Below are 26,168 nucleotides of genomic sequence, written 5' to 3' on the forward strand. Positions count from 1 at the left end.
GTAGGAGATAACTAGGAATGTCCATGATGAATGGCCTACTAAGGGCATGTTGTCTGCTGCAAGTCCGAGTGTCAAGTATACTGATATGTCTCGTGACTGTATATAGAATATAGTTTATCGGGTACTTGACTGCAAGTGCACAGTCCAGTCATTTTAGTTTTAAAAGATATCGAACCCACAGGGACCGATGGTCAAACTAATGCTACTGACGTTATTATGTTTAGCTAAGGGAATGATTTTTAGAAGTTTGGTTGAAGAAAATTAAATCTAAGGGAAGTTGAGTTTTAAGAAAATATTAATAGGAGGATATCAGTATGCAATGCATTAATCGTCAGGGATTTGATAAGTCTTCGGTATATAATTTAAGTACCAAATATCTTTCAGTAGAAAATACTTATTTAAAAGGCTTTATCTCACACTCTCGTGATTGTTGATTCGGACTATACCTTTAAGTCAGAATGTACGCTCTCGCTGTCCCATTTGAAGTTAAAAATACTTTTTGAAAATAGATAAGTTCTAATTGCTTTTAAAGTGCTCTCACTGTTTTTAAAATCAATGCCTAGTTTTTACTATCCAGTTCGACCCTCACGCTCTCGCGATTGTCGGTTCTCACCTTAGTTAATTTCCCACTCTCGTGGCAAAATTGTATTAAATAGCTTCTCACTCTTGTGACAAAGTTAATTAAATTTAAATTAAAAACCACGGCCAAAAAGATTGTTTGAGACAAGAAGTTTTTCACCGATTATTATTAAATCCCGTCTAATTAAATTGTTACATACCGATACCGGTAGTTTAGCCAGACATGTTAAACAACGCAACCACAGACGAACATAAACAGATCAACAATAATATAGACATGATTCTAATAATAACAAAGCAATAATAATTCAATAAAAACCTGGAAATTGGATTAATAGAATACACCGAATCTTGAAATACTTAAGCAGTCCTCCACAGGTCGGTAGGATGCTGCCTCTTTGAAATAATTGCTTAAACTAAATTAAATAAATTGCAGTAGGTCCCCAGTGTAGGAAACTACTACTTTGGCTAAATGAAAAACAGAAAGGGAAAGGGAAAATGGAAACTCTAAATGGAACGGTAACTAAATTGCGGTAGAGGAAACAATGTTGCTGAAGAAAAATAATACTAGAAAGCAGAATTGTTGTAGAAAATAAATTGCAAAGAAAAATTCAGCCTCCCCTTTGTTTCCAACCTCTGTCTTTTTATATCCTCCATTTGGTCATGGCAGTTGAGAGAAACAAGGATGACTTGCTTGAGTGAGGAATCCACTGGAAAGTGGCTGTCGAACGAGAATTTAAGCGTGTTGGCTCACTTCTGTTGACTGTTTCAAGGCGCTGATTTTGGCCGCGTGACGTTCGTGATGGGCCTGTGACGATCGTCACAGGCTGGGCGTGCTAGGCGTTACATGCTTTGTGATGGTCGTCACATCCATAATTTTTGTGTCCCCTGTTTTTCTATTTTTCTGTTGCTTTCTCCTCTGTTTCTTCTTCTTCTTTTCCTTCCTTTTCTACATTTTGCTCATTTAGGCATGGGGATTGAAATACCTGCAAAAATAACTCGAACACTTGCGGAATAATCGGAATATAAATGAAAGTGGTACGATTTTTTAGTGTAAATCAAGGCAAATATACGATGTATTTTCGCGTTATCAAACTCCCCTAAACCTGAATCTTTGCTTGTCCTCAAGAAAATAAAATTTGAAAACACTAGTTAAACGCGAATACATTTCCAATTCGTACGTGGTTGTTAGGTACTTTATTAAGATGGCAGATACTCAAGTAAAACACTAAAGATACAGTGACGACACAAGCAATAAGCATTAACGTAGATCTCTCCTTTGTACAATCCAGTTCAAATCATGCTATTATAGCTCAACCTAGTGTTTCTCGTTCCTATTTCACTCGGTTTCATTCTAGCACAATCACATTAAGCCCTTTGCCTTTACACGCACTTAGTGAAGTAGCTGGTTAGTGTCCTTTCCTTATCACGGGGTCTGGTACACTAGTGTGGTACCCCTTTATGTATCCCCTTTGAAGGTTGTGGGGGATCGAACCGTAGTTCGCCCTACCGAGTCCAGTACTAGGTACCTTTGAACCAACCAGCCGAGTTTTTCTGTTCCTTCCATTTGTATATCTTGCAACCATTTGTATGGTTCATTTACCAATATCTCGATAGCAAAAGTATAAAGGATCTTCTTAATTCGTAGGCATCAATCACTTATATTCATCGGCTCTTCACATGGTTTATGCTTAAGACGGTGCTGACTGCTAGTATAAACTACTAGGGGTTAATATAGAACGGAGACTTAAGGTATCTGTATAATGGGTATTCAAACTGATCTCGCAGAATTGAGGGATCTAAGGTGTCGGGACGGTATCAATCTTGTTAGATTTTTCTCAGTTTCCTAACAGAACCTCTGTAAGACAACCTATATACTCGTAGGGTATGCATTTAATCTTAAGAACCAAAAATTTGTTCTGTCAAATTAGGTATAAATGAACGAACGATGGTAACGATTAAATAAAGAATTTTTTTTTTTGTTATGGAAAAAAATAGAAACAAGTAAAGGAAAGATAAGGATTTCCTCCCATATTTAAACAAAGCATTGTCCTCAATGCGACAATATAAAGAAAAAGGGAAGAAACACGAAGATCACTACTCGTCATCACGATGTTGGCCTCTGCGCGTTCTGGCTCTTGCTCGTGCACGCTCACTTCTTCCTCGCTGGGTAGGATCCAACCCTACATGCTAAGTGTACTCCTGGATGGCATCAACGTGATGTGTCAGGGCACTCATCTCTTCGGAAAGCTCCGCCATCCCATGGTCATGCCAGTTTGCATAGTCGTGTTGATCCCTCTGTATCTACTGGATTGTTTGCATCATTTCTGTCTGGCACTCCTCCATCCTCTGGTTGTGTCACAACATCTCAGCATAGATGTCTTCCATGGTGGCGGATGATCGCTCATTTCTTCGCTGGCCTCGGGAAGATGTCTCCGCAGGGTACTCAAGAGGTGGTTGTGGCATTTCTCGATCAAGTTCCTCTTTGACTTCATCTGCTCCATTATTAGGATCTCCTTCATTTGCCTTAGTGGCGTTCAGATCAAAAATCCAATTTGCCATATTATGCGGATCTATACGGTTGATGAGGTGTGAAGAACGACAATAGTCGATGTCGAGGGACTCGACTGGCAAGGATGGCAAGTCGGAGAGCCTATCCCCCAGATTCAGACCTAGTGCTATGGAGGTGATGATTCCTCCAAAACAGAACGCCTGACTGCCTCTCATGCATGCAGCCTGTACGTTGGCCAATAGGAATGGGGTGGAATTGAACGCGATCGGGGTGAACACACAGTGAAGAAAGAAGAGTTCCTTAGAGTTTACCTTGTGATTTTTGACTCTTCCGAAAACCGTGTGCCCTAGGACTCGGTGGAAATATCTTATAGCTGGGTTGTGGATGTAAGTTGCATTGAGCGTATCCCAGCTTGTGGCGTTTATGTTGGTAAGGCTATGCCACACTCCAGATTCTATTTCTGACCATCCGTCACGGATACAGCAGTGAACTCCCTCTCCATGTCGGAAGCCAAGCATTCGCGCTATTTGAGTTTGGTTCAGGGAATACTCGGTACCAAACATTCTGAATGTGGCGACTCCGGTGGTGAACTGAGTTGCGCCAGGAGGGGTAATATAGGAGAAAGAACTCAGGAATTCCAAGGTCAGCGCCTCGTAAGTTGGTTGCGGAGTGGTGCAAAGTTGTGTCAAGTTGGAGTTGGTCAGCATCCAACCCACGCCATCTGAAAGTCCCAGCTCCGTCAGACATTCGTTATCAACATACCTCGTAGCTTGGGCTGAACGTTGATAGAATTTGAGGTAGTTGTCTCTCTATCGCCCGCCGACTTCTCCATTTCTGAATACGATAGTTGAGAGGTCGGGAGCAGCTCTCTCTTGACGGGCCATTAGTGTGACTTATGAAAATATAGGTGTTGGTGGGAGAGATGGATTTCGTGAGTTATAAGGTACTCACACGCTTCTCGCTTAAAAGGATGTAAAGAAATGGTTAATGGAGAAAAGAGTGGTGTGAGTGGGAAAGTAGGATGATTTGATGAGGAAGAAGACAGAGAGTGCGCCTGTTTTTATAGGCACGCCCTCTGAATCAGTGACGGTCATCATAGGGGGGTTACGGTCGTCACGCATGATGTGTGACGAGCGTGGTGCATCCGTGACGGGCGTCACGCCTGTGTGGTGGGCATCACACTACATGTGACGGTCGTTACATGCACGTTCACAAATTTTTGAAGTAAATGTAGCAGCAGTATAATAAAATGACTCGAAAATTGAATTTATTGTAGACGCATAAATAAATAGCAATGTTATTAAATTAAAAGATTAAAGTTAAATGTAATATTAAAAGAAATAATAACGATAAAAGTGCTAAATAAGAGAAATAAATAAAAGCAATAAAAATGTGCTCCCTCCCCACACTAAAACATAGCAGTGTCCTCATTGCTTAATGTGAGTAGGAGAGGTCAGCGGTCAGTGAAATCAGCCACGGTTCTGTCCCAATGCAGCTACAGCCTGGTTCAAGTGATCAAACTATTCGACGGCGACATCCATTAGGCCTAAGACATCAAGGTGCATGCTCTTTATTTCTTCTTTCACAGTGGTAATGTCAGTATGGAAATCATCCAGACGGGTAAGGAGTATGGCAAGATTTTCTACATAGGATGGAAGTTCCGGTTCATCTATGTTATAATAGTTTGGAGGGGTTTCAGGGTCAGACTCATAAACAGGGATAGGGTCATCTAAATACTCATATATAGGCGGTGTCTCAGGAGGTGAAAGTGGCTCAATTGGGTGTTCATTTAAATCATAAATCCAGTTATTTCGGTTATGAACACTTGTTCTCTCATGGTTAGGTATGGTAAACAGTTGGACAACTTCGTTATTAATTAGGTAATCAAAAGTATCCAGCCAAAGGTTTCCTATGATTCTACGGTCAAAGCAAAATTCAATGTCCATGGGTCGGATGTGTCCAAACGGTACATGCTCGTAAAGTGGGCGTCTAAGTCCAATGCCATCAGCTGTCATGGTTACCAGGTCGCCTATTATGATTGGGGTGCGATTGTTCTTTGCAAGGTGAATGAATCTCTCCATCATAAATGTCACAAAATTGACAAGTCGACTTTGGTCGACACAGAGTAAGATGAAAAGTTCATCTCGTGACACTATGGTGTTGTTCGCTTCCTTTCCAAACAGGGTGTGGGCTAGTATTTTATGGAAGTAGCGGATAGCAGGGTTGTGGATCATTTGGGAGTGCATCTCATTTGGGTTACGGTGGTAGTCTCCAGTTAAACTATCCCAAAAGTAATCTAGGTCGATGTCAACGATTAATTCCTATTGGCGGGTAGTGAAAACAAATGGGCCACTAGGAAATCCTAGGAGGTCAGCAAGGTCTCTACGGTTATAAGTGAAGTCCATGCTAAACAGCCTAAAGGAAATCAACCCTTTGTTGAGTTCTTAACCATGCTTGGGGTTGTAAACTAGGGAGCTAAGGAATTCTAGGGTGAGTTCACGGTAAGTGACAAACCTTCTCTTAATAGCAGCATTCTCCCATCCTAGCTGGTTAAACATAAACAAGATGTTGTCTCGGATACCTAACCTATCCATGGTAGGTCCATCATAATATATGGATAAAGCCATATCCTTCTGAGCTAAATAATCATAGCGCCTTCTCTGAACTCTGCCTCTGAAAACTGTGTCTATTGGTTACATGATGAAAGTTAGTGACTAACTAGTTATAAATTCGCCTGTTAATCAGTATCCAATGTTTCTAGGTTAGTAACTAGGAGCAACAAGTATTACTGCATAGAATCAAGGAAAGGGAGCAAAAATACAGATGAAACTCAAAGAAGGAAAATACTTAGTAACAAAGATAACAAATAAAAGAAAAGGCGGGTTGTCTCCCACTAAGCACTTTGTTTAACGTCATAAGTTCGATAGTAACATTGCGATGCACTAGTTTTGGGGTTGAGCAGGCAACTCTATAAGTCTTAGACTGTTTGAATAATCTTTGTTGTCAATATTATGGTAATGTTTCCATCGCTGCCCGTTTACCATAAATGGTTCACTATTCCGACCTTTGATTTCTATCGCACCGCTTTTAAGGACTTTTGTGATTTCGAAAGGGCCTGACCACCTAGATTTAAGTTTTCCCGAAAAAAGCTTAAGTCTCGAATTAAATAGTAGTACTATGTCGCCGACATTAAACTCTTTCCTAGATATACGTTTGTCGTGCCATTTTTTGGTCCGCTCTTTATAGATCCTGGCATTCTCATAGGCGTCGAGTCGAAGTTCTTCCAATTCGTGAATGTCCAAAATTCATTTCTCACCTGCAGAAGTATAATGTATATTTAGGGTCTTAACTGCCCAGTAAGCTTTGTGTTCTAATTCCACAGGGAGATGACATGATTTACCGTAGACTAATTTAAAGGGTGTGGTCCCTATTGGGGTTTTGTAAGCTGTCATGTAGGCCCCCAGAGCTTCGTTTAGTTTAGATGACTAGTCTTTTCTGGATATTCCGACAGTCTTTTCTAGAATCTGTTTGATCTCTCGATTCGAAACTTCGACTTACCCACTGGTTTGTGGGTGATAAGGTGTTACTACATGGTGTCGGACTCCATACTTCAGAAGAAGTTTTCCAAAGATATTTGATATGAAATGGGAGCCACCGTCACTAACGACTAGTTTTGGCACACCGAATCTAGGAAAGATGATGTTCTTGAACAACTTAATCACTACTCGTGTGTCATTTGTCGGAGAAGCTACGGCCTCGATCCATTTTGAAACATAATCGACAGCAACGAGTATGTACTTATTACCAAAAGAAGATGGGAATGGTCCCATGAAGTCAATCCCCCACACATCGAAGACTTTCACTTCTAAGATTCCTATTTGTGGCATTTCATCGCGTCTTGAGACGTTACCAGTGCGTTGGCACCGGTCGCATTTTATAACCGCATTATGGACATCTTTCCATAGAGTAGGCCAAAAAAGGCCCGATTGTAAGATCTTAGTACAGGTTTTTGAAGTACTTGCGTGCCCACCATAGGGAGCGGAATGGCAATGAGAGATTATGTCGTCTATTTCATCCTCAGGAACACATCGACGAAAAATACCGTCGGTACCTCTTTTGAAAAGCAGAGGTTCATCCCAGTAGTATTGTTTTAGATCATGAAAGAATTTCTTCTTTTGTTGGTAAGATAGGTCCGGTGGAAGTACTCCAACAGCTAGGTAGTTGACAAAATCAGCATACCATGGCAGAGTTGAATTCACATGAATTTCTTCCACGAATTCTTCTATTTTGGTATCATTTATTGTTAGTTCAGACATGTCGCTTTCCATTTGGGATATAAGTCGTTCGTAAGGGAAATCATCATTGATTGGAATTTCTTCAGGTTTATTCCCTTCGATTCGTGATAAGTGGTTTGCTACTACGTTTTCAGTACCCTTCTTATCTTTTATCTCTAAGTCAAATTCTTGTAAGAGTAGGATCCATCTTAAAAGTCTTGGTTTGGCATCCTTCTTACTTAGCAGATATCTAATAGCGGTGTGGTCATTATAGATAATGATTTTTGCCCCTACTAAGTAGGAACGGAATTTGTCTAAGGCGAACACAACGGCTAAAATTTCCTTTTCAGTGGTGGCGTAGTTCATTTGGGCTGGATCTAGTGTTCTACTTGCGTAGTAGATAGCATGAAGTTTCTTATCCTTCCTTTGTCCTAGTACTGCGCCTACGGCGTAATCACTCGCATCACACATGATTTCGAAAGGTAATCTCCAGTCAGGTGGTTGCATGACAGGTGCGGTGATTAAAGATGTTTTTAATTGCTTGAATGTTGTTAAACATTTTTCATCAAAGATAAAATCAGCGTCTTTCGTTAATAGACCCGTAAGTGGCTTGGTAATTTTCGAGAAATCTTTGATGAAACGTCGGAAAAACCAGCGTGTCCTAAAAAGCTTCGTATTTCTCATACGGTTTTCGGAGGTTGAAGATTCTCTATGATTTCAATCTTAGCTTTGTCTACTTCAATTCCTTTATCAGATACTACGTGACCTAACACGATTCCTTGTTGGACCATGAAATGGCATTTCTCCCAGTTCAAAACGAGATTCACCTCTACGCATCTTTCAAGTACCATTTCAAGGTTTGATAGACATCCTTCGAAGCTCTGCCCACAAACAGAAAAGTCGTCCATAAAGACTTCCATAATGTCGTCTATAAAATCAACGAAGATTGACATCATGCATCTTTGGAATGTTGCGGGAGCGTTGCATAATCCAAATGGCATTCGTCGGTAAGCGAATGTACCATAAGGGCACGTGAAGGTTGTCTTCTCTTAGTCGTCAGGATGGATTGGAATTTGAAAGAATCCTGAATAACCGTCTAGATAGCAGAAGTGGGAATGCTTAGCCAATCGTTCAAGCATTTGGTCAATGAAAGGCAGAGGAAAATGATCCTTCCGAGTGGCTTTGTTTAGTTTTCTATAATCGATGCACATTCTACTTTCGGTCACAACTCTTTGTGCTATAGATTCTCCCTTCTCATTCTTAACAACTGTAACACCCCCTTTCTTGGGTACTACATGAACGGGGCTAACCCATTGACTATCGGAGATCGGGTATATGATTCCAGCATCTAGTAACTTCTTTACTTCATCCTTGACTACCGTACTTAAGATTGGGTTGATCCTTCTCTGGTGTTCTCTAGAGGTTTTACAATCTTCCTCCAATATAATGTGATGCATACAGATAGAAGGACTTATCCCTTTTAGGTCGGCGATGTTGTATCCTAATGTTGTTGGATATTTTCTTAAGACATCTAGTAACTTTTCAGTTTCCATCTGTCCCAAGTCAGCGTTGACTATTACTGGTCTTTTGAGTTTAGTGTCTAGGAGTTCGTATCTTAGGTTCTTTGGTAGTGATTTTAATTCCAAGTCTGGTTTCTTTGGGCACGGCATGTGGTTGGGCGTAAGTGCTAAGCATTCACTTAGACTGTCATTTTGGTATGGTTCATGCCAATTATCGTCTTCAAAGATTGGAGGGATTTGGATTTTCATTATATCAGAGTATGTGGTTTCTTGCATCTCCATCTCTCTTATGCACTCGTCTATGAAATCAAGTAGATAACAGGTATCGTCTATAGTTGGCGCTTGTAAGAATTGTGTCAAGATGAATTCAACCTTTTCCTCTCCAACTTCGAATGTTAGCTTACCTCTATTTGCGTCTATTATGGCTCCGGCGGTAGCTAAGAATGGCCTTCCTAATATAATAGGTGTACTGGCATCTTCTTTGATGTCCATGATTATGAAGTCTGTAGGAATGTAGAATTGTCCTACACGTACTGGGATATTCTCTAGTATACCGACATGATATTTGATTGAGCGGTCAGCTAATTGAACAGACATCTTGGTTGGTCTTAGTTCTCCCATATTGAGCCTTTTACAGATGGTTAAGGGCATTACACTAATGTTGGCTCCTAGGTCACGTAGAGCTTTGTCTATGACAAATTTTTCAATGACATAGGGTATGGAGAAACCACCTGGGTCTTTTAGTTTGGGAGGCATGTTATTTTGGATTATTGCGCTACACTCAGCAGTAAGTGTAACTGTTTCGTTATCCTCGATATTTTTCTTATTGGATAGGATCTCCTTAAGAAATTTGGAATATGAGGGCATTTGTGTGAAGGCTTCTATAAAGGGAATTGTAATGTTTAGTTGCTTCAGAAGTTCAACAAATTTCCTAAATTGCCCTGCAGTTTTAGAACTTGTGAGTCTTTGAGGATACATAATGGGTGGTTTATAAGGTTTTTCTTTCTCTTCGGCCTCTCGGGTATTATCTTCCTTCTTCTTCGGTTCACTTACCTCCTCAGTTGTGGTTTTGTCTGGTTTTTGGTACATGGCAGGGTTTTGGAGTCTTGGATCTGGGTCCGTCTATTTCTTTTCCACTCCTCAGTATAACGGCATTTGCATGTCCTTTTGGATTAGGTTGCGGCTGTCCAGGAAATGTTCCAGCAGGAGCGGCAGTAGATGCTTGTTATTGAGCCACTTGTGAAATCTGAGTTTCAAGCATTTTGTTGTGGGTGGCTAAGGCGTCTACTTTGCTCGCTAGTTGTTTAAGTTGCTCGCTAGTATGTATGTTTTGGTTCAAGAAGTCTTTATTTGTCTGAGCTTGGGTAGCTATGAAGCTTTCCATCATTAATTCAAGGTTTGACTTCCTATGAATGTTAGGAGAATTATTAGCTGGCTTTTGATATCCAGGCGGAACAACGGGTGCTTGGCCAGGTGCATACAGGGCGTTGTTATTCTTATACGAAAAGTTAGGATGGTTTTTCCAACCTGGGTTATAGGTATTCGAATAAGGATTTCCTTGTGGGTAATTCACTTGATCGGTTGAGACTCCTGCTAATATCTGACATTCTGGTGCAGTGTGCCCAAGGGTTCCACATAACTCAAAGTTTGGAGTCACGGCAGCCACGGTAGCTGCGGGTGGTATGGTGAAGTTGTCTAACTTTTGAACAAGGGCATCTACCTTAGCATGGACATGGGCAAGGCTACTGATTTCGTACATTCCACTTTTTGTTTGGGACTTTTCTACTGGAGTTCTTTCACCTCCCCATTGGCAATGGTTTTGGTCCATGTTTTCAATGAGTTGATAGGCTTTGTTGTATGGCTTGTCCATAAGTGCACCGCCTGCGGCAGCGTCTACTGTCAGTCTTGTGTTATACAGAAGCCCATTGTAAAATGTGTGAATGCTCACCCAGTCTTCGAGACCGTTATATGGACATATCCTCATCATGTCGTTGTATCTCTCCCACGCGTCGTAGAGAGATTCTACATCTTTTTGTCGAAATCCGTTGATTTGAGCTCTCAGCATAACAGTTTTACTTGGGGGAAAATATCGGGATAAGAAAACGTTCTTCAGTTCTTCCCATGTTGTAACTGAGTTGGATGGCAAGGATTGCAACCAAGCCTGAGCTTTGTCTCTTAGCGAGAAAGGAAAGAGGCGTAGTCTTATCGCATCTTGAGATACACCATTCGCTTGTACCACAGGCTCGCGTCGAATCCTTCAACAGAGATATTGGCAAACGAGGATTTGTGCGCCAACATGCTTTCTACATCCTCACCGCAGAACGCATGCACCTCACAGAAATCATGTCTCTGCTACAGCATCAAGGCATTGTCAAATTCTTGGAATGCAATGCTAAATACAGCGAAGACTTAGTCCGAGTGTTCTACGCCGACCTTCATGATAAATTTCGCGGGCACAAGTTTCACTCCAGGATCGGCACGACAAAGGTATCGTTTAAGTCAAACGTTTGGAACAAATATTTTGATATGTCACTGGATGATGCTGAAAATCCTCTAGCTGAGGTAATCGATTCTCACCAAATAGAAGGTTACGAGTTTAGGAGTGCGTTGAACGATATGCTGAAACGACCATACCCTGATCATATTGTGAACAGTGACGCGTTCCCACGAACTGTCACTGCCGGCAAGCTAAAAACAGGAGAACGGATTCTTCAGTGAATTGTCTCACGCATCCTGCGACCAAAGCAGGATGGTCTCTCCAGAGTTGAACAGGCTGAGGTTCATCTCATGTACATTCTGAAGAATAAGCAGAAAATCAACTGGCCCGACTACATTGCCAGTGGGATGATCAGTCTACGTGACTTCGGATGAGGAACGGCTCTTGCCTACGGATCTTTCATTCAAGAAGTCCTTACTGCAGCCGACGTCAATCATTCGTCCTTCCCGTATACCTCCATCTCATTAGACAAAGAGTTCAGCCCAAAAACTCTGTCTATGATGGGATATTTTTGGTGTGATGAGCGGAGAATCTACAAGTTTGTTCGAAGAGGTAATGTTCCTGCGACTGTTGCAGCAGATGATGAAAGTGATGAAAGTGAAGAAGAAGAAGAAGATGAAGAGGAAAATGAAGAAGAGGAAGCAGGACAAGCCTTCGATCACCATGGTGGAGATAATAGTCCCCCACAAGTTGACACTCACGACCACTCCGACTCCGCTTGGGTTCAGCATTCACATTCAACTAAAGAAGATGTCCCCAACCAGGGTGGCTGGGGTGAATGGCAACATACGGGTTGGTCAACTCAACGTCAATTCTACCAGCCGTATCACCAGGATGATGAAGAATCTCCTCCGTCTCCTCCACAGCACACAAACTCTTCAGAACTGTTGGATATGATGCGAAATATGCAGCTGGCTCAATAATCCTTCATGCAAACTCAGGATGAGCGCTATGCTCATATTAGCAGCCAAATTCAAGCGCAAAATGAGAGGCTTGATAACCTCTCTACAAGCATGAATGAACGGTATGCTGCATTTACCGAAACGTTTGAACGCCAGGAACGATCCGTCAACGGGGGTCTCAAGTATCTAGGCGGTATTGCTGAACAAATATCATCTCTGGCTGACCCCTACAGAAACCCTGATATCTGCTACCATCGAGGACGACACCATTAGGACATAGGACTGCATATGCATCTGAATTTGTTTGTTGTTTGAATGTATTAAATTCTCTGTAATGCTTTTTTGTGCAACATTAATTTTAATGTTTATCCTCTTTTAATTAATGATTATCGTTCAGTAATGATATTTGGTGTGATATTGTTATCTGCTAGTGTTATTTCCTGTTGAACTTTATGTTACATTGAATAATCGTTCCTTGTCTCTTTTTGATGTTGTCAAAGGGGGAGAAGAGTACAAGCAGCCAAAATGTTGTACAAGCAGCCAAAATGTTCACCACAATTAACAGTCGGTTTTGCAGAAAGCGTTAGATTACAAAAGAAAGGGGGAGTGTGCATAATGTGTGTAAATACTGCATGTTGTTTGTCTCTTTGGCTTTGCACAGGTTGTCATCATCAAAAAGGGGGAGTATGTAAGGGCAAATTATCAGACAACATACAATCACAAGTTTCAATGATGACAAATGACCATCATGGATGAATAGGCATTGTCGATTCCACGTCTACAAACAAATGCAACCTATCACCTATCATATCATTCCCTATGCTTATCTAAAACTGCTATATTTCATAAAACATATGTGGATAAAATGTGATCATGACGAAATGCATGAAAACCACAAAAATACGAATTTTTGCAGGTTTGCAGGCTTTGAGTCGACCGCAAGGGTCAGCGCATAAGCCACGGGTCATCGCATAACACAGACCAGTTGGTGACTGGTCAGCGCATGGTTGCTTGAGTCGACCACAGGTCGGCGCATGGCTTAGTGCAGTTGGCCACGGGTCAGCGCATGGAATACTTGAGTCGACCATAGGGGTCGGCGCATTTCCCACGGGTCAGCGCACGCCGACCTATGGTCGACCGCTCGTGCGTAAACTCAGTTTTCTGAGTATTTTCCACTGTTTGAAAAGCTGTTATTTTTGGTTGGTAAGTTGGTTACTATAAATAGAAGTCAAATTACTTTTATCAACTAACATTTTGTCAAATTGATTTCAAGTGTTCAAAGAAACAAGAAAAAGTGAAATAGGTGTCCAAGATTCATCATCTTCATCTTCAACATCTCACAACACATCAACTACACACAACCATTTTTGATGTGCTTTGTGATTGGTTAAAGGCGATAAGGTTCGAAGCCGAGATTGGGGAATCCGGTTCGGGTTGAAGCTTGTGACAGGTTTTTTCTTGAATAAAACCGTTGGGGTTTTGTCCTCCAAGACTGGTTTGTGTTTGGGGGTTTTTGCACGAATTGCTTCATCAATTTTCAGCTGAGCGAAGGTGATTAAGAAGAGGAAGTCTTCATCAGTCTAGTAGCGGATTCAGTGATATTGAAGGGAAGAATTTGGGTTCGATTTGTTGTAGTTGAGATCAGCCGAGCCGAGGGTTTGAAGAACGGAGGGTTTTTCAACAAAGGGGCTGGAATCGGAGGTCTAGCGACAACAATCGAAGGGCTTGATTCATCTTGAATCAAGGAACAAGGAGTGGAAGCTACATTCAACATCTTGAGAGTTTTGTTGTATATGTGCTTTGCAATCCTTGTATAAACAGTTAAATTCAACAGGTGATATCTATTAAATCATCTCAATTCTAGTTTTAGAATTGAGGGCAGACGTACCCCGAAGCGAGGACGGCGGGGGAACTGCCTCATCAAATCTTCGTCTTCTTTAATTTTCTGCATAATTGTTTTTCAGCTTAAAAATTAAGTGATTTTAGTATAAGCATTTTTATCAAACTGATATTAATTGGGTAAGAGGTTAAAACTCTGTTTTTGAATCCAAAGTACAATAGGATATTGTACTAGATTAATTGGAATCACTTACTCAACAACAAATATCACTTGGAGTGTTTTCGCACACCAAGTGTTTGATAATTTGCCTAAACCAAAATTATCTTAAGTGTGTATCTAGTTTGATTTGGTATTTGAATCATTGGAACTAGGAATCCTAGTAAGTGAAACAAATCATTGATTGTGCAAATAGTGTAGTGATTCGTATTTCACTTTATCTCTAATCCATTGGCTTGACGCATAACGGTTCGTTTTAGACTATATTTTTCCTCGGCCGCTTCCGCACTTAAAACAAATTTTCAAAACCAATTTTAATTGGTAGCGCCGACTCAAATTTTAATTGGGATCTATTCAACCCCCCCTTCTAGATCCGTGCCATAGTCTAACAAGTGGTATCAGGAGCTCCGGTTCACTCCGTGCTTCAAAATATAACTTTGATAGAAAATGGCTAACGAACCTAAAGGGGCTTATAATAGAGCTCCCGTTTTCAATGGTGAAAATTATAGTTATTGGAAAGACTGTATGCGGGTGCACATAAATTCCATAGATAGAAAAATATGGAACGTTATTCTCAATGGTCCAATTGAAATAACCATGACCAATGAGAACAATGAATTGGTGCCTAAGCCCGAAGCACAATGGACCGATGATGATGAAAAGAAACACAACTATGATTGGAAAGCCAAAAATATCCTAATCTCCTCATTAGGTGTAGATGAATACTATCGTGTATCCCATTGTCCTACTGCTAAGGCCATGTGGGATTCACTACAAGTTGCCCATGAGGGGACGAACGATGTTAAGTTGGCAAGAATCAACACACTAACACAAGAGTTTGATCTCTTTTTCATGGAGCAAGGGGAAACCATTGCTGACATGCAAAAGAGATTTACTCATCTTATCAATCGATTACGTTCACTTGGTAGGCCGGTTTCCAATGATGTTGCTACTAATAAGATCTTGAGATGTCTTAACAGGGAATGGCAGCCGAAAGTGACCGCCATCAAAGAAGCAAATGATCTTACCACTTTAGACTTGCCAACATTATTTGGCAAACTACAAGAGCACGAACAAGTTCTCTTGAGCCTAGAACAACACGAAAAGAAAGATAAGAAGGACAAAGCAAAGGTGAGTGAAAAGAAATCTATAGCTCTAAAGACTTCCTCCTCGAAGTCTTAAGCAAAAGAGCAAAGTGATTATTCATCGAGCGACGAAGAAGAAGAGGACAAGAGTGAAGATATGGGGCTGTTCGTTAAACGCTACAATCGTTAAGTGAGAAAGAACGACATCCAACATTCCGAGAAGAACTTGGTAAACTTCCGGAAACAATCTAGGTACTCTAAAAATGATGACTCAAAAGGTAAAATGACTAGAGGGTCGTGCTATACGTGTGGAAAGCCGGGTCATTACAAACCGGACTGTTCGATGAACAAGAAGACAAAGGAAAAGGAATCATACAAATCACACAAGAAATCATCAAAGCCAAGGAGAGCATACATAGCTTGGGAAAGCGATAACGACTCCTCCGATGATGAAAGTTCTAGTGATGAAGATGAAAATGCAAACCTATGTCTCTCTGCTCATCAAAAGAACAAAAAGAAACAGGTACGACATGCTAAATATGAAAAATCCTCTAGTATGTCTCATCATGAATTGCAAACTGCTTTTGATACTTTACACTGTGAAGCAAAAGAGGCCTTTAAAAGGCTTGCCTCAAATAAGAAATTTTTTTCTCATTTGGAACATAAAATTCAAGAATTCGAAAGGAAACTTGAGGCACTTAAAGCTTCTATAGTGGAAAGCACAAAAACAAGTTGTGAGGACCTTAGAAGTAGGATGATCAACTTTGGGTGTGATACTTGTTATATTTGGCAAGGTGAGGTAAGAAACCTAAAGGCCAAACTTGACAAGGCTCTTGAGCCCAAGATTACATTTGCTATCGACAAATCAAACTTTCGAAAAAGTATGGTTAATCCATATCAAAAATATAAATATGTTATAAAGGATGAAGATAGCAAAAGCAATCAAAATGTAAATTTCTCTTGTCTTTATTGTTGCAAGAAAGGCCACTCCATTGCTAAATGTAGGTTTAGGATATTTTTAGTTCCTAAAGCCATTTATCAATGGCTGCCCAAATGCAACCATTTCGTTCCTCACCATTCAGGACCCAATAAGCCATTGGGTACCTTCTCTTGTTAATTACATTTCCATAGGTACAATGCCTCGAGACTACCGAGAGAAGATGGGTTCTCGACAGTGGATGCTCAAGGCACATGTCAGGAGACATATCACTCTTCATTGACTTCGTGGCTAAGAAGAAGGGATATGTAACTTATGGTGACAACAACCGTGGAGCAATACTTGGTAAAGGTAGTGTAGGTAACCCTTCTTTCACTACTATTTCTGATGTATTGCTTGTCGAAGGTCTTAAACACAATCTACTTAGCATCAGTCAATTATGTGACAAAGGATACAATGTATCGTTTTCAAAAGATTGTTGCAAAATTGTACATAATGATGATAAGAAGAGTATGTTTAATGGCCTACGTGTGAATAATGTCTATATGCTTGACTTAAATGAAATATCGTTAACAAATGACAAATGCCTTGTAACAATGAGTGAAGATTCATGGTTATGGCATAGGCGTTTAGCACATGTTAATTTTGACTTACTAAATAAAGTAGTCTCAAAAGATCTAGTCCTAGGTCTCCCCAAAATAAAATTCACCAAGGATCACCTTTGTGATGCTTGTCAAAAAGGGAAGCAAACGAGGATCTCATTTAAATCCAAAAATATCGTTTCAACAACGAGACCTCTCGAGCTTCTTCATATGGATTTATTTGGGCCATCTAGGATTAAAAGTCTAGGAGGAAACTATTACGGTTTCGTAATAGTGGACGACTTTTCTAGATTTTGTTGGACTATCTTTTTAGTAAGCAAGAGCGATACGTTCGCCGCCTTTGAAAGATTTGCTAAGCTTTCCCAAAATAAATTAAATACAAACATTGTTGTAATTAGAAGCGACCATGGGGGTGAGTTCGAAAATCATCTATTTGAAGAATATTGCGGTAACCATGGTATCGATCATAACTTCTCCGCTCCACGTACTCCTCAACAAAATGGGGTTGTGGAGCGCAAAAATCGAATTTTGGAAGAATTGGGAAGAACAATGATCAAGGAAAGTGGCTTACCGAAATATTTTTGGGCCGACGCCATTAGTACGGCTTGTTATGTTCTGAATAGGGTGCTCATTCACCCCATTCTAAATAAAACACCGTATGAGCTTTTAAAATGGCGAAAGCCAAATGTTTCTCACTTACATGTTTTTGGTTGCAAATGTTTTGTATTGAATAATGGAAAGGAAAACTTAGGCAAATTCGATTCCAAGGCCGACGAAGGTATCTTCCTCGGATATTCTCAATCGAGCAAAACATATAGAGTATACAACAAACGATTACTTGCTGTAGAAGAGTCTGTACATGTCACTTTTGATGAATCCAATCCGAGAAACGTCGGAAAGGGTAGTGTTTTTCATGGTGCAGGTACATCTACTGAAGAAATACTCAAAGGTGGCGAGCCGGGGATTGATCAACCCGACAAAGTCAAAAATGAGGAGGATAAAGATGTACACCATGAGGAAACCGAGGTAGCTCATCCGCCTTCAAACGATGATCTCCCTCAAGCTTGGAAGTCTTCCAAAGACCATCCAATCGACAACATTCTCGGAGATATCTCAAAGGGTGTTACAACTCGATCTAAGCTAAGTAATTTCTGTTATCACTTCGCTTTCGTTTCGCAAATGGAACCTAAAAACCCTAAAGAAGCCCTACTCGATGAACACTGGTTTTTGTCAATGCAGGAGGAACTTAATCAGTTCACTAGAAATGAGGTTTGGGACCTTGTCCCTCCTCCGCGAGATCATCGAGTAATCGGCACCCCGATGGGTGTTTAGGAACAAGCTGGACGAAAACGGGGTAATAACCCGTAACAAGGCGCGCTTAGTCGCGCAAGGGTATAACCAAGAGGAAGGCATCGACTATGAGGAAACTTATGCGCCGGTTGCCCGACTCGAGGCTATACGCCTTCTCCTTGCCTTCGCTTGTGCGAAAGACTTTAAACTATTCCAAATGGATGTTAAGAGTGTGTTCCTTAACGGTCACATAAATGAAGAGGTTTACGTCGCACAACCTCCGGGTTTCGAATCTCATGAGTATCCTGATCATGTTTATAAACTAAAAAGGGCTTTATATGACCTCAAACAAGCTCCTAGAGCTTGGTATGAGCGACTAAGCAAATATTTACTCGATCAAGGTTACTCAAGAGGAAAGGTTGACACAACCCTCTTCATTAAACGTCAAGGAAAGCACTTGATATTGGTGCAAATTTATGTAGATGATATTATATTTGGGTCTACTAACATGAATCTTGTGAGAGAGTTTTCAGACCTTATGTAGGGCGAATTCGAGATGAGTATGATGGGGGAGCTCACATACTTTCTCGGTTTGCAAATTAAACAGCTCAAAGAAGGAACTTTCGTGAGCCAAACAAAGTACTGTTTGGACCTTATCAAGAGATTTGACATGGCAAAAGCTAAGGCCATTGACACCCCCATGCCAACTTGTACAAACTTGAACAAAGATGAAGACGGTAAGGAAGTAGATGTAAAACGGTATAGAGGTATGATTGGATCACTTCTCTATCTTACTGCTTCTCGTCCCGATATTATGTTTAGCGTATGCATGTGCGCAAGATATCAATCATGTCCCAAGGAATCCCATCTAAAAGCTGTTAAACGAATACTTCGATACCTATCCGGTACTCCGAAGTATGGACTATGGTATTCCAAAGGTAATGATTGTTCATTGGTAGGTTTCTCCGATTCCGATTTTTCCGGTTGCAAATCGGATAGGAAAAGCACCAGTGGCACTTGTCACTTATTTTCAAATTCTTTGGTCAGTTGGCATAGCAAGAAACAGGTTTCAGTTGCTTTGTCAACCACCGAAGCGGAATACGTTGCCGCCGGTAGTTGTTGTGCTCAAATCCTATGGATTAAGCAACAACTATTGGATTTTAACCTCAAACTTGAACGTATTCCCATCTTTTGTGACAATACAAGTGCCATTAATCTTACCAAGAATCCTGTGTTGCATTCTCGCACCAAACATATCAAAATTCGACACCACTTTCTTCAGGATCATGTAGAGAAAGGTGATATTGTATTTGAACATGTTAATACTTAAAATCAACTAGCGGACATCTTCACAAAGCCGCTAGCTACTGAACCTTTCTTTCACATCCGCCGAGAACTTGGTATTCTCGATATTTCGGAACGAGCATTATAAACTGCTGATTTTACCTTATTCCATTTAAGACTATAATCTTGTACTTCTAACAAGTTGATGTTATTGCAAGCACAAGTTTATTGTTCATCAAGTTACTTCGGCATCAAGGTGATATTGTTCCCTTCTCTCTCTCTCTCTCTCTGGAAAGTTTCATGGTTAAATAGCTATACTACATAATAAAATTGTATATATATGCATGATGTATCTCTTTGGATGTTTATTGTTGTATGGCATTCTAATTATGCATCAAACTTGTCATCGTATGTGCAGAAAAGTGAAAAACTGAAAATTTTGCCTGTATGAGTCGACCGTAACAGGGCAATGGTCGATGCATATTTTTTTTCTTGTGATTTTTCAAAAATCAAACAGTATGCGTCGACGCATGCAGAGGTATGGTCGACGCATCGCTCAAAAACTCTGTTTTTCTGCAGAAAACCTTAAATCTTCTCATGCATCTACATTAAAAAAAAAAGCCTCATTAAGTGTGCATTTACATTACATTACATTTCAAACTTCCCACTACCTAGTAAGTTGCATCTACCTAGTGTCTATTGTCCCTTGATCTTTCCTCTTCCCAAAACCCTAACTTCTCATCTACAAAAAGGGAAACCCTCTCTCTTGCAAAATCATTCTCAAAAACCCCCACCTATCTTCATTCTCTACCCACATACACTAAGCTTCAAATCTGTTCAAATGGCTTCCACATCTCGCAGACCTACCGGCAAGAGATCCCGGGAATCATCCGCCGCATCTCTACCCATCTCCGCTGTATCGCTTGTACCACAGGCTCGCGTCGAATCCTTCAACAGAGATATTGGCAAATGAGGAGTTATGCGCCAACATGCTTTCTACAACCTCACCGCATAACGCATGCACCTCACAGAAATCATGTCTCTGCTACAGCATCAAGGCATTGTCAAATTCTTGGAATGCAATGCTAAATACAGCGAAGACTTAGTCCGAGTGTTCTACGCCAGCCTTCATGATAAATTTCGTGGGCACAAGTTTCACTCCAGGATCGGCACGACAAAGGTATCGTTTAAGTCAAACGTTTGGAACAAATATTTTGATATGTCACTGGATGATGCTGAAAATCCTCTAGCTGAGGTAATCGATTCTCACCAAATAGAAGGTTACGAGTTTAGGAGTGCGTTGAACGATATGCTGAAACGACCATACCCTGATCATATTGTGAACAGTGACGTGTTCCCACGAACTGTCACTGTCGGCAAGCTAAAAACAGGAGAACGGATTCTTCAGTGGATTGTCTCACGCATCCTGCGACCAAAGAAGGGTGGTCTCTCCAGAGTTGAACAGGCTGAGGTTCATCTCATGTACATTCTGAATAATAAGCAGAAAATCAACTGGCCCTACTACATTGCCAGTAGGATGTTCAGTCTACGTGACTCCAGACAAGGAACGGCTCTTGCCTACGGATCTTCCATTCAAGAAGTCCTTACTGCAGCCGACGTCAATCATCCGTCCTTCCCGTATACCTCCATCTCATCAGACAAAGAGTTCAGCCCAAAAACTCTGTCTATGATGGGATATTTTTGGTGTGATGAGCGGAGAATCTACAAGTTTGTTCGAAGAGGTAATGTTCCTGCGGCTGTTGCAGCAGATGATGAAAGTGATGAAAGCGAAGAAGAAGAAGAAGAAGATGAAGAGGAAAATGAAGAAGAGGAAGCAGGACAAGCCTTCGATAACCATGGTGGAGATAATAGTCCCCCACAAGTTGACACTCACGACCACTCTGACTCCGCTTGGGTTCAGCATTCACATTCAACTGAAGAAGATGTCCTCAACCAGGGTGGCTGGGGTGAATGGCAACATACGGGCTGGTCAACTCAACGTCAATTCTACCAGCCGTATCACCAGGATGATGAAGAATCTCCTCCGTCTACTCCACAACACACAAACTCTTCAGAACTGTTGGATATGATGCAAAATATGCAGCTGGCTCAACAATCCTTCATGCAAACTCAGGATGAGCGCTATGCTCATATTAGCAGCCAAATTCAAGCGCAAAATGAGAGGCTTGATAACCTCTCTACAAGCATGAATGAACGGTATGCTGCATTTACCGAAACGTTTGAACGCCAGGAACGATCCGTCGACGGGGGTCTCAAGTATCTAGGCGGTATTGCTGAACAAATATTATCTCTGGCTGACCCCTACAGAAACCCTGATATCTGCTACCATCGAGGACGACACCATTAGGACATAGGACTGCATATGCATCTGAATTTGTTTGTTGTTTGAATGTATTAAATTCTCTGTAATGCTTGTTTGTGCAACATTAATTTTAATGTTTATCCTCTTTTAATTAATGATTATCGTTCAGTAATGATATTTGGTGTGATATTGTTATCTGCTAGTGTTATTTCCTGTTGAACTTTATGTTACGTTGAATAATCGTTCCTTGTCTCTTTTTGATGTTGTCAAAGGGGGAGAAGAGTACAAGCAGCCAAAATGTTGTACAAGCAGCCAAAATGTTCACCACAATTAACAGTCGGTTTTGCAGATAGCGTTAGATTACAAAAGAAAGGGGGAGTGTGCATAATGTGTGTAAATACTGCATGTTGTTTGTCTCTTTGGCTTTGCACAGGTTGTCATCATCAAAAAGGGGGAGTATGTAAGGGCAAATTATCAGACAACATACAATCACAAGTTTCGATGATGACAAATAACCATCATGGATGAATAGGCATTGTCGATTCCACGTCTACAAACAAATACAACATATCACCTATCATATCCTTCCCTATGCTTATCTAAAACTGATATATTTCATGAAACATATGTGGATAAAATGTGATCATGACGAAATGCATGAAAACCACAAAAATACGAATTTTTGCAGGTTTGCAGGCTTTGAGTCGACCGCAAGGGTCAGCGCATAAGCCACGGGTCATCGCATAACACAGACCAGTTGGTGACTGGTCAGCGCATGGTTGCTTGAGTCGACCACAGGTCGGCGCATGGCTTAGTGCAGTTGGCCACGGGTCAGCGCATGGAATACTTGAGTCGACCATAGAGGTCGGCGCATTTCCCACGGGTCAGCGCACGCCGACCTATGGTCGACCGCTCGTGCGTAAACTCAGTTTTCTGAGTATTTTCCACTGTTTGAAAAGCTGTTATTTTTGGTTGGTAAGTTGGTTACTATAAATATAAGTCAAATTACTTTTATCAACTAACATTTTGTCAAATTGATTTCAAGTGTTCAAAGAAACAAGAAAAAGTGAAATAGGTGTCCAAGATTCATCATCTTCATCTTCAACATCTCACAACACATCAACTACACACAACCATTTTTGATGTGCTTTTTGAATGGTTAAAGGCGATAAGGTTCGAAGCCGAGATTGGGGAATCCGGTTCGGGTTGAAGCTTGTGATAGGTTTTTTCTTGAATAAAACCGTTGGGGTTTTGTCCTCCAAGACTGGTTTGTGTTTGGGGGTTTTTGCACGAATTGCTTCATCAATTTTCAGCTGAGCGAAGGTGATTGAGAAGAGGAAGTCTTCATCAGTCTAGTAGCGGATTCAGTGATATTGAAGGGAAGAATTCGGGTTCGATTTGTTGTAGTTGAGATCAGCCGAGCCGAGGGTTTAAAGAACGGAGGGTTTTTCAACAAAGGGGCTGGAATCGGAGGTCTAGCGACAACAATCAAAGGGCTTGATTCATCTTGAATCAAGGAACAAGGAGTGGAAGCTACATTCAACATCTTGAGAGTTCTGTTGTATATGTGCTTTGCAATCCTTGTATAAACAGTTAAATTCAACAGGTGATATCTATTAAATCATCTCAATTCTAGTTTTAGAATTGAGGGCAGACGTACCCCGAAGCGAGGACGGCGGGGGAACTGCCTCATCAAATCTTCGTCTTCTTTAATTTTCTGCATAATTGTTTTTCAGCTTAAAAATTAAGTGATTTTAGTATAAGCATTTTTATCAAACTGATATTAATTGAGTAAGAGGTTAAAACTCTATTTTTGAATCCAAAGTACAATAGGATATTGTACTAGATTAATTGGAATCACTTACTCAACAACAAATATCACTTGGAATGTTTTCGCACACCAAGTGTTTGATAATTTGCCTAAACCAAAATTATCTTAAGTGTGTATCTAGTTTGATTTGGTATTTGAATCATTGGAACTAGGAATCCTAGTAAGTGAAACAAATCATTGATTGTGCAAATAGTGTAGTGATTCGTATTTCACTTTATCTCTAATCCATTGGCTTGACGCATATCCGGTTTTCCAATAACGGTTCGTTTTAGACTATATTTTTCCTCGGCCGCTTCCGCACTTAAAACAAATTTTCAAAACCAATTTTAATTGGTAGCGCCGATTCAAATTTTAATTGGGATCTATTCAACCCCCCCTTCTAGATCCGTGCCATAGTCTAACAGGTTGATTTTTCGACTGGTTCAGCAGTAGGAAAGAAGATATCGGGAATATTGTACCTTTGTTGGTACTCTAGTATTCGGCGTCTTATATATAAGAAACGCTCTAATTCAGCGATTGGCGGTGCTAAGTTATCGCCTTGTGAGCGAGTACTTGGCATACAATCGGGGGAAATAAGGTAAAGGAGATTAGTTTTTTTTTACCTTAGTCTATAACGTGCAATGAAGGAATCGCACTATCTGACTAAATCAAGTCCTAGACAACGGCGCCAAAAACTTGATACGTCTCGTGACTGTATATAGAATATAATCTATCGGGTACTTGATTGCAAGTGCACAGTCCAGTCGTTTTAGTTTTAAAAGACATCGAACCCACAGGGACCGATGGTCAAACTAATGCTACTGACGTTACTATGTTTAGCTAAGGGAATGATTTTTAGAAGTTTGGTTGAAGAAAATTAAATCTAAGGGAAGTTGAGTTTTAAGAAAATATTAATAGGAGGATATCAGTATGCAACGTATTAATCATCAGGGATTCGATAAGTCTTCGGTATATAATTTAAGTACCAAATATCTTTCAGTAGAAAATACTTATTTAAAAGGCTTTATCTCACACTCTCGTGATTGTTGATTCGGACTATACCTTTAAGTCAGAATGTACGCTCTCGCTGTCCCATTTGAAGTTAAAAATACTTTTTGAAAATAGAGAAGTTCTAATTGCTTTTAAAGTGCTCTCGCTGTTTTTAAAATCAATGCCTAGTTTTTACTATCCAGTTCGACCCTCACGCTCTCGCGATTGTCGGTTCTCACCTTAATTAATTTCCCACTCTCGTGGAAAAATCGTATTAAATAGCTTCTCACTCTTGTGACAAAGTTAATTAAATTTAAATTAAAAACCACAGCCAAAAAGATTGTTTGAGAAAAGATTGTTACATACCGATACCGGTAGTTTAGCCATACATGTTAAACAACGCAACCACAGACGAACATAAACAGATCAACAATAATATAGACATGATTCTAATAATAACAAAGCAATAACAATTCAATAAAAACATGGAAATTGGATTAATAGAATACGCTGAATCTTGAAGTACTAGGGCAGTCCTCCACAGGTCGGTAGGATGCTGCCTCTTCGAAATAATTGCTTAAATTAAATTAAATAAATTACAGTAGGTCTCCAGTGTAGGAAACTACTACTTTGGCTAAATGAAAAATGGAAAGGGAAAGGGAAAATGGAAACTCTAAACGGAACGATAACTAAATTGCGGTAGAGGAAACAATGTTGCTGAAGAAAAATAATACTAGAAAGCAGAATTGTTGTAGAAAATAAATTGCAAAGAAAAATTCAGCCTCCCCTTCGTTTCCAACCTCTGTCTTTTTATATCCGCCATTTGGTCATGGTAGTTGAGAGAAACAAGGATGACTTGGTTGAGCGAGGAATCCACGAGAAAGTTGCTGTGGAATGAGAATTTAGGCGTGTTGGCTCACTTCGGTTGACTGTTTCAAGGCGTTGTTTTTGGTCGCGTGACTTTCGTGATGGGCATGTGACGATCGTCACAGGCTGGGCGTCCCGGTCGTTACATGCTTTGTGACGGTCGTCACATCCACAATTTTTGTGTCCCCTGTTTTTCTGTTTTTCTGCTGCTTTCTCCTTTGTTTCTTCTTCTTTTCCTTCCTTTTCTACACTTTGCTCATTTAGGCATGAGGATTGAAATACCTGCAAAAATAACTCGAACACTTGCGGAATAATCGGAATATAAATGAAAGTGGTACAATTTTTGAGTGTAAATCAAGGCAAATATACGATGTATTTTCGCGTTATCATATACTATTCTTAACAAAATAGGAATATCTAACTAGGCTTCTACCCATCACAGTTCAGGTCCTTCTCTCTCTCTCTCTCTCTCTCTCTCTCTCTCTCTCTCTCTCTTGTTAGACTTCTGTCTCAGATAAAAAAAATAGTTTCATTTAATTTTTGTGAGTGTATACTTGATCAAATTTTAAAAAAAGTTGAATCCTTTGATGTAATGTTGCACATAGCCTTTCCATCTTTGATTAATGGTATTCTTGTTAAA

Source organism: Lathyrus oleraceus, chromosome 4 (genome assembly GCF_024323335.1).
Source record: "Lathyrus oleraceus cultivar Zhongwan6 chromosome 4, CAAS_Psat_ZW6_1.0, whole genome shotgun sequence".
NCBI lineage: Eukaryota > Viridiplantae > Streptophyta > Magnoliopsida > Fabales > Fabaceae > Lathyrus > Lathyrus oleraceus.